A 17,960-nucleotide genomic window follows, 5' to 3' on the forward strand; every position below is an offset into this window, starting at 1 on the left:
AACAGAGATTGTTATAACTGGCGGGAGGACCCCGCAATCACTAAAATGGTTTTCCGGTGGGATTCCTGGCAGCTGCTACGAAACACAGTTAAATAACATTTACAACATACAAAATAAAAGAACAGCAAGGCATATACTGTATTTCCTCAAACTAATCTGCTTTGAGTCCAAGTCTCCGCTTGAGGGCCCCCTTCTCCAAATACATCCAGCAATTTAGACGTCAACAAGGTCCAGAGAGTCCAAGTCAAATAGCAGAAACAAATGGAGTGTGATTTAATCAATTTGCACGCAAAACTTGATCTTTGTCAAGGCACAGCTGGAATAAAAAGCATAACATTGCTGCTGTCTCGACTTATCCTTCACACTGAACACCCCCCTCCACAAATCAGGTCAGGTCATGCTTTATGATTGGCTAAGACCAAAAATCAAAATAAAAGTCATGGAGCCTTATACCATAACAGTATAATAGACATTCATATTAATATACAGTATTCATGTATATGCATTGCAAGTGCTCTATATTTCTCTTTAGTTCCTTAAAAGCCACTTTGGAATTGTCTATATCTCTGTCTACTTCCTTTTGGAAGTCAAAAGAATGGTGGTTGAATATACATTAAGCATTTTATGGAAAAACTTTTGGAGGAAAATTATAGTTTTTTCATGAGCCTCTGTCTGCTTTATATACTAGGGTGCTACAATTTTCCTGCATTCCCTTGTGAAAATTCAGTTTTCAGTCAGGGGTTGATGAAGGGCAGCGGATTTGGCAGAAAGTGTTTGATTATGTCTATGCACCTGACAACAAGGTATTCACATCCTGTTTGGTTAAAAAGTGGCCTCATTCTTGCTACTTTCATTTCATGAAACATAAAAAATGGGATGATGTTGGTCGTACAGAATGCTGTAGTATAAACACCTCATTCATCTGACTATTTTACAATAACAAAAAAGCAAAATAATAAAATTTAGGTAAAGACTAGCATTTTCCACCTCTTTGGCATTGGTTTGTTCAGTATCTGTGTCTGTCCATAAAACGGGGATTGTGTCATTAATTTAGGCTGCTCAATTAGATGATGAGAAGTGGGTAAATTATTCAATAATTTATGTAAATATTTAATCAAATTTGATTAAATAAATCATTTATGTAATGTATTATTTATCTGTGAATGGCAGAGTGGCTCAGTGGGCTACAATATTGCTTCACACCTCCAGGGTTAATGGTTTGACTCTCAGTTGCTCTTTGTCTAAACGCAGTGGTCCAGCGCATGTAGAGCCCTAGGTGACCGCCACCACCACCCTACTGCGTGCACCATCCTGACCTCCACCACCACACTGCTGCATGCATGATCCTGAGCTCCACCACCACCCTGCTGCATGCAAGATCCTGACCTCCACCACCACCCTACTGCGTGCACCATCCTGACCTCCACCACCACCCTGTTGCATGCATGATCTTGACCTCCATCACCACCCTACTGCGTGCACCATCCTGACCACCACACCATTGTGTGCATGATCCTGACCTCCACCATCCTGAAAAAGTGAGATTGGCTCAGAAGAGGTTGGCCAGCACTGTCTGGTTGGAGTTTGAATGTTCTCTCTGTGTTGCTTTGGTTTGTCTCTGGTGCATTGGTGTCCTCCTGCAGTCAGGCTGCTTGGCCTCACTGAATTGTCCATAGTGTGTATGTGTGCCATCCTGTGAAGACAATCCCCTTTGACGTTTCCTGTACTTTGGATAGGCTCCAGATTTCCAACCATGACTTTTGGTCTTGCACAGGTGCTGTGGTGAGTGGATGACATCACTGAATGGTGCAGACTGCAAATCACCCACCAAGAAGCTGGTGGTCTGAAGTACTGTTCCTTATGGTGTTTGCTCTCTGCTAGCAAATTAAATTCCTTAGGTCAGTTTATTTTGAACAGTCAGGTGCTTACTAATACATGCTCTCTTGTTTCTTTTAATGCTAAATTTACTGAAAAGGCCCACTTTAATTCTACTGTAAGTATGTTGTGGGTATAGAATGAGGGGTGTTTTTTATCACTTCATGCAGATACATTAATGGCATCAAAGTCTGTGATCTATATGTTCAGTTTGTGACCCACCTTTTCCATGTTGTAGTATCTCGTTTGCACTGTACTCAGGACAGCGAGTGCCCTCACCTCCACCGTGCCAAATATTATTTCTCATAGACCGAAAACTGTCCACTCTTCATACTCTTCATTAATCCTTTGCTCTTCATTTTTCTGTATTAGCTGACACTTTCATTTCCAGGTACTAAATTCTACTTGCTAAAATATACTGCTGACTCTGGGGATGACAGCCTGCTGCATTATGTCCTGTCAGGAGGAGAATCACTCTGAATAAAAAAACAGATCCCAGTCTTTCACCAAAAATCACTCTATCTATGTGAAATAATGCGGAATGATAACTGTTTATCCAATATTCTTTGATTTGCATTGTATCTGCTCAGATTCAATTTTTTGTGGATTTGAATTATTCTAAAAATATACGTTTCTTAAATGTACAATGTCCTTATTTAAATTTTGGTCAAAATGTCATAAACCTACCCTGCCACATATCATGTTTCTTATTAATTCCATATATGCATGGTATTTAAATGCCAGTTTAATTCCTTTTTCCCCAGTGTTCCAAAGTCTGCAGGTAGGTCCTGCCTCCCTATGGACACAATTACAGTGAGACAGCAGGGTTGGTAGTGAGGCCTACAGGATTGGTGCGACATCGTAGCCTCTCAGATACCACATACCACATTAGGAAAATCAGTCCACAAGGTCAGTATTTTGGTGATTGAAGATATATTCCAAAGTGTATCTTCAGTGATGATGTAATCTGTGGGGTGGTCCTCAAGAGAAATATAGAATATTTAACACCACTTTAGGATGCAAACAAAATACATATTTGCAAAAACAAAATGTTTTTCATATATATATCACATAAAGTATAATGTACAGGAACAATAATACAAATTTCAGTTTTATGATGCCTTCAAAAGGAAGATTATGCTTCCTATTGAATGGTGTTGCGTTTCAGCTTGTACGCTTTGTGTAGCGTCTGGTATTTATATCCTCGGATTCAGATATTTGGCAACTGTTGACTTTCATAACAGCTGCATTTGATGTGATCAACCACTAGGTGTCTCTCTTTAACAGTATTTTTTCTTTTATTCACTATGCTATTCTACTTCTTGAAGATCAAGGTTGATTTATCCTCATGTCCCTCCCTAAACCATCCACACATCTATTTTCTACTGCTTATCCTATACAGAGTCACAGAGGGTCCGGAGTCTATCCCAGGGGCTACAGGCAGGGAACAACCCAGGATGGGTCACACTTACACCTAAAGGCAATTTGGTAACTCCAATTAACCTTGGCACGTTTTGGACTGTGGGGAGGGGGGCTCCAGAACGACACAATGCAAACTCCATGCACACAAAGCCATAGCAGAGGGTCTGGTCCCACAGGTGAGAGGTAACAGTGCTAACCACTGCGCCCCCATGCCACCCGTATGTCCTTAAATATCCAAGCTAATAATTATAGAAAAGATACCGATGTCCCAGCTATACAAAACAAGAGCAAAGCAAGGTTTTGATGACATGCAGAACACAAAGCCATTTAGGTTTTTAGCATCTATTGTAATCCATACAGCTTCTGTACTTTTATTTTAATCAGTGAGTTCCCTTGGCTGCAAGTTTTCTTTTACGTTTACTGCAACAGCACCTCCCTTCTTGCCTATCCGGTCACTAAGGAACAACGTGTAACCATCCATATTATATTCTTCACCATCATTATCACTCATCCATGTTTCAGTTAATCCTATTATGTTGTAAGTGTCTGATGAAATTAAAGCTTCTAAGTCATGAATTTTGTTTCTAATACTCCTAACATTTAGATACAGACCGCAAAGCGTAGGCCTTTTACAGTGCCCACTTTTAATATTAATTGGGGCTTTCCATCTCTCCCCACCTATATTTATAACTAACCTCCCTGCCCCCCCAGTTCCTAATTTAAATATTTCTCAACTACTCTACACATACACCTCCCCAACACACTGGTTCCCCTCTGGTTCAGATGCAACCCGTCTGGCTTGAACAGGTCCCACCTGTTCCAGAAGGTCTTCCAGTGCCCCATAACCCTAAACCCCTCTTTCCTACACCACCATTTTATTTAATCCCCTTACAGTATCTCAGCTAACTTAGCCTGTCTTGCATGTGGCACGGGAAGTATTCAAGAGAATGCCACCGTGGATGTTCTGCTTCTAAGCTTATCCATAACTTCTATAAATTTATCCTGCAGAACAGCCCTCCTGCCCTTTCCTATGTCGTCGGTGCCAACATGCACCATGACCACTGGATCCACCCCAGCTGGGGCCAAAAGCCTGTCCACACGATTCAGAAGGTCCCCTACCTGGGCACCAGGCAGGCTAGACACCGTACAGGACCCTCTATCATGGGTGTACACATAACTATCTACACCTCTACTAAATGAATCCCCAAGTACCACAACCTCCCTCCTCCTGGGGGTAGGCAGCTCCTTGGTGCCTAAGGCGCCACCTGCCTCCCCAGTCTCTTCCGGCTCTAAAGCTGGAAGCACCTGAAAGCGGTTAGAAACCGTCACTTCAGGTGATGCCGCCTCTGTAAACTGTGTACACCCTTTTCTGCATCTATGACCTACGTTCACCCAGCTCTCTCGACCTCCCTGTTCTTCATTCTCCCCCCTCCCCCCTTGTGATGTACACAACATCTCCCTAAAATGCGTATTAACTCTCTCCTTTAACTCATCGTTGTGTTGGATGAGAGCCAGTTTCTCCTTGAGGTCACGGTTCGTGACCATGAGTGAGCCCACTAACTTACATTTCACACATTGGAACGGACGGCTTGGATCCCATTGCAGCACTAGGTAAGGGCTGTCTGCATGTGCTCCCAGTGTCTGCTCCTATTTTAATCCCATAGTGGCTCTAAATTGTCTGCAAATTCCCAAATTCATAACGTTACTTCACATGTTGACGACAAACTGCTTTATATATCGAGTTCAGCACCATCCTGGCATCAGCTTTATGCAGCACAGCACAGCACAGCACAACACAGCACAACACAACACAGCACAGCACAGCACAACACAACACAGCACAGCACAACACAGCACAGCACAACACAGCACAACACAGCACAGCACAACACAGCACAGCACAGCACAGCACAACACAGTACAGCACAGCACAGCACAACACAGCACAACACACACAGCACAGCCCAACACAGCACAGCACCACACAACACAACACAACACAACACAACACAACATTCACAGAGCAGCATGGCAACACCTACTACAATTATATACAATGACTGACTGGGGAATAAAGCAGGAGCATGTAGTTAAATACACACAGTGCTCACAAGACAACGCAGGACAGGGGAGAACAATCATGAGGCACAGGGAAACAGGAAACAGGTAGATTTAATGAACTAAATCATAGAACTAAGAATAACAGGGAAACAGAATCTAACACTATAAATATAACAAACACAAGTAATACATGATCAAAGACACAGAGCAAAAACCAAAGCAGAATGGAAACCACAAACTAGGAGCAAGAAAAGAAATACTGGAGAACAAAATCTAATAAATACAAATAAACAGAGGAGGCTGGCCTCAAACTCATGACTAAAGGGTTTATAACCACACACTCAACCCATAGAGCGATGCAGCAGTGCAGGAAGATGGAGAAACACACTAAGGAGGGAGACTGTTTGCCAGCGACACCTATTGGCCAAATGGGGAGGAGACATGAAAGGTTGTGGCTGACGGGTGCTGAACCCGACTCTCTGCACCATCTATGTTAAAAACTATAAATCCAATTTCAGATGCGAAATATACACTATAAAAACACTTTTTTTCACAAAACTAGCTGTGCTTTTTGAAGAAATTCTACAGTGCACCAAAATAGGGGAAAACACTCACAAGCACTGACTTTATAGGATTTCTGAAAGATCCCAGGGAAAATATATATAGACATATATTAAAGAAACAGACAAGGAATTCTGAGTACAATCTAGTCAGTAGATGGACGTGAGTGAACAATGTTTACATGGAATGGCATTACAATCACTAGTGAATCCCTCTGGTACACTAAACTGTGCTGTGTTACACCTACAGTTTGTCTGTTATACTGTATGGTGCACTGTATCTATATTGTACGGTATTGTATTATGTAATATACTGCTTTCTTTGTGTTCCATACAGTGAAACCCGCTTATAGTGTTCACGGTTATATAATAGTGATCAACCGCTTATATGGATCAAAAGCTTAGGACAGAATCATTCCTGTACAAAAACTGCTTAAATAATTTGCTTATAGTAATCAAGCAGTCCGTTTATAATGTTTATTTTGGGCTTTTTTTTACATATGACAATTGCAGTAATTCTTTTTTTTTACTTTGCTTTGATAGCCCTACTTTGCCTTGTGATAGCCCATTTGCTTCTGGCTATCTGCCTGAGGCTAATGCTGCATACACAGCAAACATGACAAGAAGAAGAAAGTCATTTTCTTTTAATGACAAATATAGACTCATCAAAGCTTATGACAAACCGTCAAAAACGAACCACTGAGATACAGCAGTGGAACTACAGTTTCGAGACAATGTTGTGAAAATGTGCTGTACAAATAAAACTGAATTGAATATTATATACAATACTGTATTACAGCATATTTGAATTATACACAGTTCAGTCATTTAATTTGTACAGTACTGTAATTTGAAAAGTGTTTGAAGCAGCTGTACTGTATTTTGAAATATTTAATAAAATTCAGTACATAGTGACACTGTCCATTTTATTACCTTACTGTATATCATGTAATAAACATATAAATGCCAAATAGATGGTAATCTGCCTGAGACGTACAGAAGATTGAAATCAGTTAGAATGATCAGCCACTTATAATGATCAATTTTACCCAGACTGACGGGATCACTATAAATGGTTTCCACTGAATGTGTTGTGACTTAAAAGGCACAGATCAAGGAAGCAGGCAAAGGAGCTAAGGACTGGGGTAAAATAAAGGAATTTAATAGGCATAAGGAACAAACAGGCATAACAATACAATGGCAGAACTAAGGAAACATACTCTGACGTGGACTTAAATACACAGAACTAATGAAGACAACTCAAAACAGCTGATAATACAGGGATTCCACAAGAGGTTAATGAGGGGCGTGGCACACAGGAGAAGCAGACGTTCGGGTCATGACAGTATGTGGAATGTATACTGTTGTACAGTTGTTTCAAGTACAGTTTGCATTTATTTAATGTACTGCAGTGTGGATATGAACTCATGACCTTCACTCACTACTTCACCCGTTCTAGTGATGTGACAATTGAAGTGATTTGATTTGATCAAACAGAGTGTAACAAAGCCATTCCCAGTGGCTGTATGGATATATTCAATGTGTGGGTTACCAATGAGATGAATTGGAGTATATTATTCATGAGTAATTTATAAACTATATATTTATTATCAATTAATAAAAATTGTGACATTGGTAGGACTGCACAGTGCCTCAGTGTCAACTCACACCTCTGGGGGTGGGAGTTCTTGCCCACAGCTGTGTGTCTGGATTTCTTGTGATGTGATTGGTGTCCCACCCAGAGTGTTTACTGGGATAGGCTCCACGCCCAGTACTGGATCATTGCTTATGAAAAATGAATGTACTGATAATATTTCTGTTACTTATATAATCCTGTTTATATCAATATCTAAGTATAAATAACTTCATGTGTTTCATTTTCTGTGATGGGCTGGCCCTCCATCCTGGGTTGTTCCCTGCCTCGTGCCCATACCTGTAGCTTCCGGGATAGGCTCCGGACCCCCCGCATACCCAGAAGGATAAGCGGTTTGGAAAATGGATGGATGGATGTTTAATTTTTTATGTCATGCATTGTAGGGAGCAACACATTCAAAATAGGAAAATACACAATGGTTAAGCACTGCATCTTTAAATCAATTCAAGACTGATCACCTTACAGGGTCTGACCTTCCGTTTCTCATTTGCAAAGGAGGAATGTTTTGTAGGTAGCGTAAATCAGGAGGAATATTTAAAATGCAGTGGCACTCTTAATTTGGGACCTTTAGGCCATTTTGATGTACTATACTTGTTCATCAATGTGTCTGTTTGTGCTGACTGCACATGCTCTCTGCCTTCCTTGCCACATGTCCGGATGGTGCGTGGGGTGGGCACCATCTGAGCTGGAGTCCTGATTCAGTCCATTAGAATGGTGACACTGTGGATGTGACATGTGCAGTGTGACATGTGCAGTGTGGCATCGTGGGTGCGGCCTTCAATCTGCCAAATCCACAAGCTGGCATGGAGAACCAAAGCATTAATGAACGTTGGCTTTGACATTTGACAGTCACCTTACAAGCATATCTATTCTCTCTTTTTTCTATAATGTTGCATACCTGGGGGGGGGCTAGGCAGCCAGTTGACCGTAGACCCCCCCCCCCCACCCCCCCCAGAGGTTTTTTTTATTCCTACTTGGGATAGAAACTTTTCGTTTACTCTCCTTTGGTGTCATCCGGTTTTCTTTCTCTCATACTTTTTTCGTTGTTCCCCTTTTCCTTCTTTCATGTGCAATATAGTTCTGTATAAATGATGTAATGGCTGGGCTTCTGGGTATAATGTATTGTTAAATCATCTTTTCAATCATTTCAAACAAAATGAAATTTTCACTCTTGAGATCTGCATCATAAAAACGACGCATTGCACAACTTTGGCGCTTTCTTTGGCCCGCATTGTGAGGTTTTATGCAAAAAAACCCAGGACGGCTGACTGATTTGTGGCACCTCATTGGGCGCGGTGCGCAAACCATCCATCTCTGTTTTCAGGGACTCTCTCCCACTGAAGCAAATTGCTCCATTTGTTTAGAGCCTGGAACAAATGTAACAAGTTTGTTTTTTTTTTTTGCCCTGTTTTTCAGCCATTAGTGGAGCCTTTGATGCTGGATGCCCCTGCTGTGACAAGAGCTTGCATATTTCAAACTCCGGGGGTCAGGCAATCGACATGGATGGCCTAGGAAGAGCAGCTGGTCTTTATTTTTTAAAGATGGTGGAAGATGGTGTAGTGCCGATTTCACCACAACCTGTGCAGTAAAAGCCAAATGCTGCCCACCTCAAGAAACCCAGACCTTGTGGAATCTCCTAGGATTGTCTACTTTTTATAATCTGCTGCTGTTGTTTTTAATTGCCTCCCATTTGGTTACATCATGTCTCCCGGCTGAATCTGGAGGTGGGGGAATGCAGTTTAGAATCAAAGGTCGAACCTTTACTGCATGACAGCCCCTGTGATGAGGCTACCCGCATAACCAGGGTGGAATCCCCCTTAGCATTTATATGCAGTAATGCAAGGAATTGCTTTGACTATGCTGAGGACATGCAATGGAAATCGTGATTATTTTGCGGACCTCTCATGCTATATATTTTAAAGAAATAAAACCTTGCTTTTGAGATTTTAAAGGCTTTGTGGGGTGTTTGTGAGTGACAAACACTTAAAGGAAGACAATTGGGTTTATTCTATATTTGTAGTAACACACTGATAAACCTACCTGTGTAATATCTGTTAGCTTTACTATTGCAATACAAGGGATATTTTACAAGAAACAAGAGATTTATGCAAATATGGTCATATCCACTGGAGACAACACAATAGCAATACAGAATTGTTCAATGCAACTTTTTCTCTTATGAAATATATTATTTTTCTTAAGGCCTTCTGTGTATGCCATGTGCAAATGGCAAAAAAGTGAATGGAAGATGGTGCATGTAGGAAGTTTTTAAATATAGAAGTAATTATTAACTACCCAGTTTTTGCAAATGAGATTTCATAATAGGCACTGCATAGTGGACAGAAGAGCAATGGCTATAATCAGTTTAATTTCCTGCATATGGCTTCAAAGAAAAGACCTTCCCTTTCTGTAAAAAGCATTATCCTCTCCATCCTGGATGGACATGGCAGGAAATAAAGGTTTCGGTTTCAAACATTTTGTGTTGTCCTAAGGAATGCATTTAAACAGGCGTGTCATCCACGGCTTAAAATTCTGCATGGTTAGCAAATTACACCCCCTCTCTAGGAAGTAAAGTTTTCCATATGTTTACACATCCTTTTAGAAAATATCCCCTACTGGGGTCTTAGACCCATGGTTACACATTTAGCAACATTATTGTGCTCCCAGCAGTGGTCCCATACCCATAAAGATTACTATGTAGTTAGAAGCGTATTTATTGGGTAATGGAATAGAGGCTTATATGAATAATAAAACAAAAAACTATGGGTGCCCAAGCTATATAACCTTATGCTTAAGCACATGTGCTAGACACGAACATATTTGTTGGTTATATACTCCTTCTATGTAACCTGAGTTGCTTATTCTGTCACTCATAAGTATACAACATAAGGAAAATAATACTCTACCATAAATAAAGTCAACAATTCCCTTTTATTGCAGGTAAATACTAATTACGTTTTAAATAATTCCACCCTCTGCACATTTTCTTGCACTTTTCTACCTTTGAATGCTTTCATGGTCAAGGAGCAGAGATGTTTTGGCTTCAGATTTTCTCTCATCTTGTACCCGGAGCAGAACACACACAAAAGAGGTACAACATGTGTCAGATTATCGACTGTTGAGCTAATGGCTTCCATGTGGCGCTCATGCGGCATACTCCCTGCCCCCACCAGAGGCAGCAGTGAGTTCATTTAATCTCTGCCAGGCTGTTAAGTAGAGCACAATAAATATCGCAGCAAATAAGTGTAATGATTGTACTGCTAATCTGCTAATGGTATACAGGTGACAACCCAGCATCCCTGTTTTATTATTAATCTTCAAGAAAATAATAAAACTAATTGTCTCACTTAGGTAGAAGAACAATACAAGTGCTCAAAAGCAGCTGGACACAGCTGTGTTTTGCCTGCGCACTAACGCAGTAAAATGAAAATAATGTATCTCAATGATCATTCCATAAACTGAGCATAAACCTGCTTGTTTAGAGTCTACAGAATATAAACAGAATACATATTCATATCATATTTCTATAACAATGTGTTTTTTGTTCAGACTTTTTCCTTTCTGAAGCATTTGACCTGATGCATATGTCCAATAGATGCTTTAAGTACCAGAAACATCTGCAGCTTTTAAATCAGAAAAATAATGATCTATTTTTGACATTGCCCAAGTCTATGTATTATCCAAGCCTAGCTGTACATATAATTAGAAAAGCTGCCAATTCATGTAACCTGAGGATCCAATATAAGCAGCCAGAAAACTAGATTGATTGAGAAATTATACTTACATTGTAAGATCATAGTAAGTAGTGTAATGGTTATGGTAAGAGACTTCTTTACTGGTACCTATGCAATATTTTTGTCATAATTTGTATTTCAATGTAGGATCCCCACCTCCCATATACTTGAAAAATTTCCTCACACCTCCAGGGCTGTGTGGCTTAAATCTGGCCCCCGTGTGTTGGAGTTTGGACGTCTGCCACCCGTTTGTATGCATTCCCTCCGGACACTCTGGTTTCCGCCTACATTTAAAAAGACATACTGTTCTGAATCAGTGTTCTAAATTCCCACGTTCCTGTGTCAGCGCTCTGCGTAGGTGCAGGAATGAGTGTCTGGCAATGGACAGGCGTCCCATGACCCTCTCTGAAGGAATTGACCCTAACAGGGAGATGTTTTTTGAAAATAGGTAGATGGACAACTCTGCATATACCCACATGTATATGAATATTCCATACCTGAGTATGCTTCATATTTAAAAGGACTTCTAGGGTGATAATTTTCAAAGAAATCCTAAATATTCAATCAGATGTTTTGAAATGGGCTGCATAGTGACGCAGTGGTTAGTGCCGCCGCTTCACAGCAAGAAGGTCCTGGGTTGGGTCCCTAGGCCAGGTGTAGGACCTTTCCGTGTGGAGCTTGCATGTGGGTTTCCACTGGGGGCTCTGATTTACTCCCACAGTCCAAAATTGTTTGGTAGGTTAATTGGTGACTCTAAGTTGGCCCTGCGGTATGTTGGTTCCTGCCTGTGCCCGTTGTTCCTGGGATAGGCACCGTTACCCTGGTTGGGATTAAGCAGCTACAGTGATGGATGGTGCCTCATAATTCAACAATTGATCCGATATTAATTTGATGATCTCCATAGAGCACTAGCAGTGTTTTAATATGATCATGACACAATTGTCAGTGCCACTGGCTTCCGAATTGATCTGCTATATTTATTTGTTCGATTATTTCACGCATGCATTCTTGTTCTGTTGTCAAGCCAAAAAGGTTTCAATCCTCTGTTCTCTTCTATGTCTTCTATGAAATCTAAACCTCCAGACAAAATGCCCTCGACGTCTGATATTTTACAGCTACAGCCTTTTAAACCTCAGTTCCTATCTTGTGAATATTGCAGAGTTCTATTTTCTCCTTATAATGTGGATTCCAGAAGTAGACCACATGCCCCAGACATGGCTTAAGTAGAGTATTGTGTAACATATACTTCAGTTAATCTTGATTTGCTTTACAACCCAATAGACTGCTTCTCTCTTGACTGCAATGTGAAGTCTCCATCCATTTCATGTGCTGCTGATCTGTGGATTTTCTGACACATTTTCAGTTTATTTTCTATTTCATAAGAACTACAATACAGAAGAAAATGTATGATAAGTAGAATGTATGCACCTCCCCATAATCTTATTTTCTGATTGGGGTTTGCGTTTTGTATTCAAAGTCACTGAAAATGTCAACAAATGAAGCACATGGAGGCCAGTCACAGAAAGCACAAGTCAAAAATTCCCAGAGTAACACTTTATTTGAGAGGGCACAATTAGTGACATAGATAATACTGAAGTACAAATCATGAATTAATATAGTCACTACATGAAATACATAAACCGTTCTGACTGCTTAATGATTAAAAAACATATCATTAAATGCATGAAATACATGAAGTGTTATGACTACTTAATGATGAACAAACATGAAATCAGTAATTTATCACTTATTTCACCACCTTTTGACCTATTTTATGCTGCTGGTTTTCCCCTGGTATTTATGGTTATTGCCTATACAGAAACTTCACGTCAATTATGCAAGATGCACAGACTTGTCTCTGGATAACCAGCACAAGCTTTCACCAGAGAGAAGCAGGTAACACAAGTTAAAACAGTTTCTTATGCTACATTATTAAACATTCTTATGTACAAACCATAAAGTCATATTTGATAGGGTGAGGATTGTTGAATGTTCCTGTTTTTAAGGCATGCAGCATGTCCCAAAATCAAGGTAGTAATACTTCCTAGCCTGTGACTGAGTGTATAAAGAATATATTTGTCATAATTTTTAATGGTTTTTCAAGGTGAAAAAAGACACCCATTTGTGTCTGAGTCTTTGTATGTTTCTTCTTGGTGCCAATGTAGGATCAAATAACTCGCCTTTCAAACAATCTCCAACGAAGAATACCTTAGAACCCATACAGACATTCTTGCGTAATTTTGGATTCCAAAGTAAATAGAACTGCTTCATTCTCAGACAAGGCAACTTTAATTTAAGCCAAAGGAGAATAATCTTGCAGTTTGGGGTTGAGTAATATTTCCTGAGAGATGTAGGCTGGGGATATAGTACAGGGAAGTTGTGATTTTTTTCTATATTTTTTTCTATTTTTTGCTTAGAAGAGTATGACCTAATGTCACAGAAAGGTATGGTGTACCATTTGCTTCAGTTCTTAATAGGTTTCCCACCATATCATCTCAAAGGCAGAGCATTGCTAGCAGACTTACTGGGAGAGCCCCAGTTTGTCCTGTCTGTACATATAATGACAGAGAGTGTGAATTTAAAAGTATAATTTCAGCCAGCCACATCCTTACAACAAGCCAGCCAATCCTTTCATGGTTCTTTACTATGTCACCAGTGAAACACCCCTATAATTAATCTGTTGTGTAAGAGACAGGGGTAACACTTAGAAACAAGAATAGTACATACAGTATATTAACATCTTCCCATTTGTTCAGTGTATTGCTTTCTTTTTACATAAAGCTGATTTTAAGGAAGTACTGTCTGATGCATACTTAGATATGGCAATGCTGGAGAATAAAGCAAAAGATCTTGAAATTGATCATCTACGGCTTACAGTATAGCAGTCTGCCGTGTACATTGCCAGCACATCACTGAGTACTGTGAAAAGCAGCATTAAATAAGTCTAAGGGTTCAGATGAGCTCATTGACCACATTAGAACATGACCCAGCACGAGGTTCCACCAGCATAGCTTTTTAGCATCCGTAAATTTCTAGGGAACTGAGATCATGTGGTTCATAGAAACTAGCCATCATCATGTCTTCCTCTCTTCCAGTTAAATAGGTCACCACTAAAGCAGCTGTTCAGGTATTTAAAAGAAAACAGTGATAAATTTCAAATAAAACTGCCTACTGTCAGAGTCAGCACCCCTCTGACCCTGTCCTATGCGTCCTGTTCACTTTTGGCCAGCAGGTGTCGCTGGTCATCCTGCTTCCCTCTCCTTTTCTTGTAGCACTTTAGCCATGGGGTGTTTCCCTGTCCCCCAAGTCGCTGTGTAGCTCAACAGGCTGCTTATGTGCCTCAGAGACTGAGCCCTCTACCCATGGGTTTGAGGCTGGCTGAGGACCAGCCTCAACTATCATTCAATGTTTATTGGTTTTCTGTTTCCCTAGTGTTTGCTATTATTTATCTTTGTTTCCCTGTTGAAGGTTTTACCCTGCTCGTGCCCTGTTTAATTCTCTTCTGTCTGCTTATGTTCTTAGTCTTTTTTAGTGCTAGTTAAATCATAGCTGAATGTGTTTAAAAGTACAAGAATATACCTATATTTCATAAAGGCATATGGCTTAATCTTTTGAGTTTGTTTTTTCATGTCCTATTTAATGAAAATAAAGTGCAATTTCATTTATGTATATAAATTGTAGTGTTGCCACGGGGCATGTTACAGACAGGAAGGATTGACAATCCACAGAACAGCTCCAAGCAACAAAGGGATTGTTAACAGAAACTGAACACAAAAAGGAAAACCACAAAATATAGGGACCTCGGGGAGAGGGGATGGGAGGTTCAGTAGCAAAACTAGAACTCGGGAACAGAACCAACACAGGGAGCTAGGCTAGACTAGTAAATAAAACTAAAAACACAGAGTAAGACATACAAAAACTATAACGACAACAGCACCTATTCATACACAATGATTAACTAAAGAACAGAACCAGAACAGGCACTTACATACATGGCTAACAAGATTAACGCAGGGCAGGTGTGGACCGTAATGAAATCAAGATAGGCATGCAACACAAGAAACAGATGAATCGGGTTACAACTTACAAGCACAAGAAACTAGAAAATATTAACAAACGCTAAGGGTTAAGTATAAAAATAACAAGCACCTAAAAAGTGACCAACAACCGAAAGGTATCATGATGGATACAGAATGTTGTTCTAGGTAGCTAATCATATTCCTCAGATTGGATTGAACTGGCCGGTTTCTGCCCCAGACATTAATTATATAACAGTGATATAATGATAAACACGTATTTTTGAATGATATAGTGGGCTCCGGTCACATCCCTATGAGATGATGAAAATGGTCTTATATTCTTATTTCAATCATTATCATGACCTGCTTTCTGTTTCCTGATTGTAGTTACGTAAAATCAACATGTAATTGTATCATTCAACAGAAATGAGGATGCACTTATATTCTTATTTCATTCACTATCATCACCTGCTTCATGTTTCCTGATTGTAGTTATGTAGAATTATCATGGAACTGTATCATTCAGCAGAAGAATGTAAAGTAACTCTACTGTTTTTCTGATGTGATAACATGTTAGCATGCTGGATAAAACCTTGTGCGTTTCCTGTCACATCTCTGTGGCATCATGAAAATGTGTTACACAACACATAATGTACAGTCTGGACACGTTATAAGGGTGGGATTCAAGTGTGGTGGTGTGCGCCTAATACTGTATGTATGGGGTGGTAGACTGCTGTTGCTCTGCCAGAGCTTGGAGTTGGTATCCCATCATTGCTTTATTATGTTCTCCCCATGTTCAAGTATTATGGTTTCCACTTCTACTCCAAAAAAATGCAGTTAGGCGAACCTGCATTTATAAATTGCAGAAAGTTCAGGCACAGAAAGTACAAATCCAGACCAAGATTTTGTTTCAACCAACCAGTTGAGTATAAAGAGTCACAATCACGGAGTACTCAGTTGGTTGGTTGATATAAAATCTTGGTCTGGATTTTTACTTTCTGGACCTGAACTTTCCACCTCTGATAAATTGTTCCTAGTGCGAGTTCCCTGTGGTGGACTGGCATCTATATCTGCTTTGTGATCTGTTTGGTCTGGGCTGCAGGTCCCTTCCAATCCCATGACCTTGTATTGGATAAAAAGATGATTAATAAGTGTGTGTGTGGCTCTGTGCCCGTGATTGGATGGTCACCGGTATAAATCCTATGGTCAAGTTGAGCAAGATCCTTAACTCTAATTGCTCCAGGGACCAGCTGACCCTGCTTTCTCAATTGCACGTTGATTTTGACAAAAGCACCTGCTAAATAAATACGTATAAATGCGCCTTAAAAGTTAAAGTTTGTACCTAACATGGCAGCAGGCGGTGAGCTTCACCTGGGACCAAATGAGCGGCTGCTCCTGGCCAATTAACTTAGTCTGTTTAAACAAATAAAACAAAATGCTTGAAACCATCAGAAATAACCCATAAGTGCTTGAGACATTCCCAGATGTGCACATTTTCCATTAGGTATTTTAATTTTTATTATTATTTTTTTAAATAAAAGTAATATATTTAAATAGACATATTTAATCAATCTGGGGAAACAATTCAAGCTGTCATCGTTACAAACTCAATTAGGTCTTTGATTCCTGGCACATGCAATGAAGAATGAAGTATTTTTAGAGTTAGTTTCTTTCACTTTTGCTTAAAATATATATATTTAATACAGGGAATATGAATAACCCCATCTTACATATATATGTGCATACAGAAAGTGAAAAGGTTGAATAAGTTACCTAATACCTAATACAATGCCTAATATACATCCATAATAATGTAAATGGATTCTTGTATATATCCATGTTTACATTTGGACAGAGATTCCGTCATAAAACTAGTGGGAATGGAAATGACTTCACCAGCTTACCATTCATAGTAGCTAAGTCTTACAGTCAAGGTCTATGTTCAGAAACTGTACAGGAGTGTTTTACTGACTTTCTTATGTGTCTAATATATCCAAACTGTTAAGAACAGACAGATAAAATGTTGACATTGACAAAAAAAAAGAATATAATCCTGGTTAGGGTTATGGCCAGGATTACTGAGGAAATGGTACCTGTCTCAGGCAGCACACACAACAAACATATTAAGAGATCCTGGTTAACATAACCTCCTATCTTTGGACTACAGAGGGACACAGAAGGTGGAGTTGAAATGCTTGGATCTGGAGGTTTGAGTAGTTGCGTTGTCTTCTGTGCCAGCCCATATGTTGGATTATATGTAATTTACTGCAATCAGTTGATCAGATGGTTGTAATCAAAAAACAGTTTTCATACAGAACTGCCAAGATGACTGGTCCCATTTAATTAAACAACTGACTGATTATGATCTGGAATTAAGATCGATTGTTGTTTGTTTTATAACTCCAATACTAAAATACTGAATATGTAACATAAATAGCAGAATTTAATTTTTATCAAAATAAAATTATTAAAGGTAATTATAATGCTTGCCAGATGTCACTGGATTATATGCAGCAAGCAGAAGTCATTCAAAATATATATATCTTTTGCAATTTTTTGCATTTTTTTTTGCATTTTTTGTTCCCTTTGAAGAGCGAATTGTCTAGATGAAGCCGTTAGTATTCATATTGATTTG

Source organism: Brienomyrus brachyistius, chromosome 7 (genome assembly GCF_023856365.1).
Source record: "Brienomyrus brachyistius isolate T26 chromosome 7, BBRACH_0.4, whole genome shotgun sequence".
Classification (NCBI taxonomy): Eukaryota; Metazoa; Chordata; class Actinopteri; order Osteoglossiformes; family Mormyridae; genus Brienomyrus; species Brienomyrus brachyistius.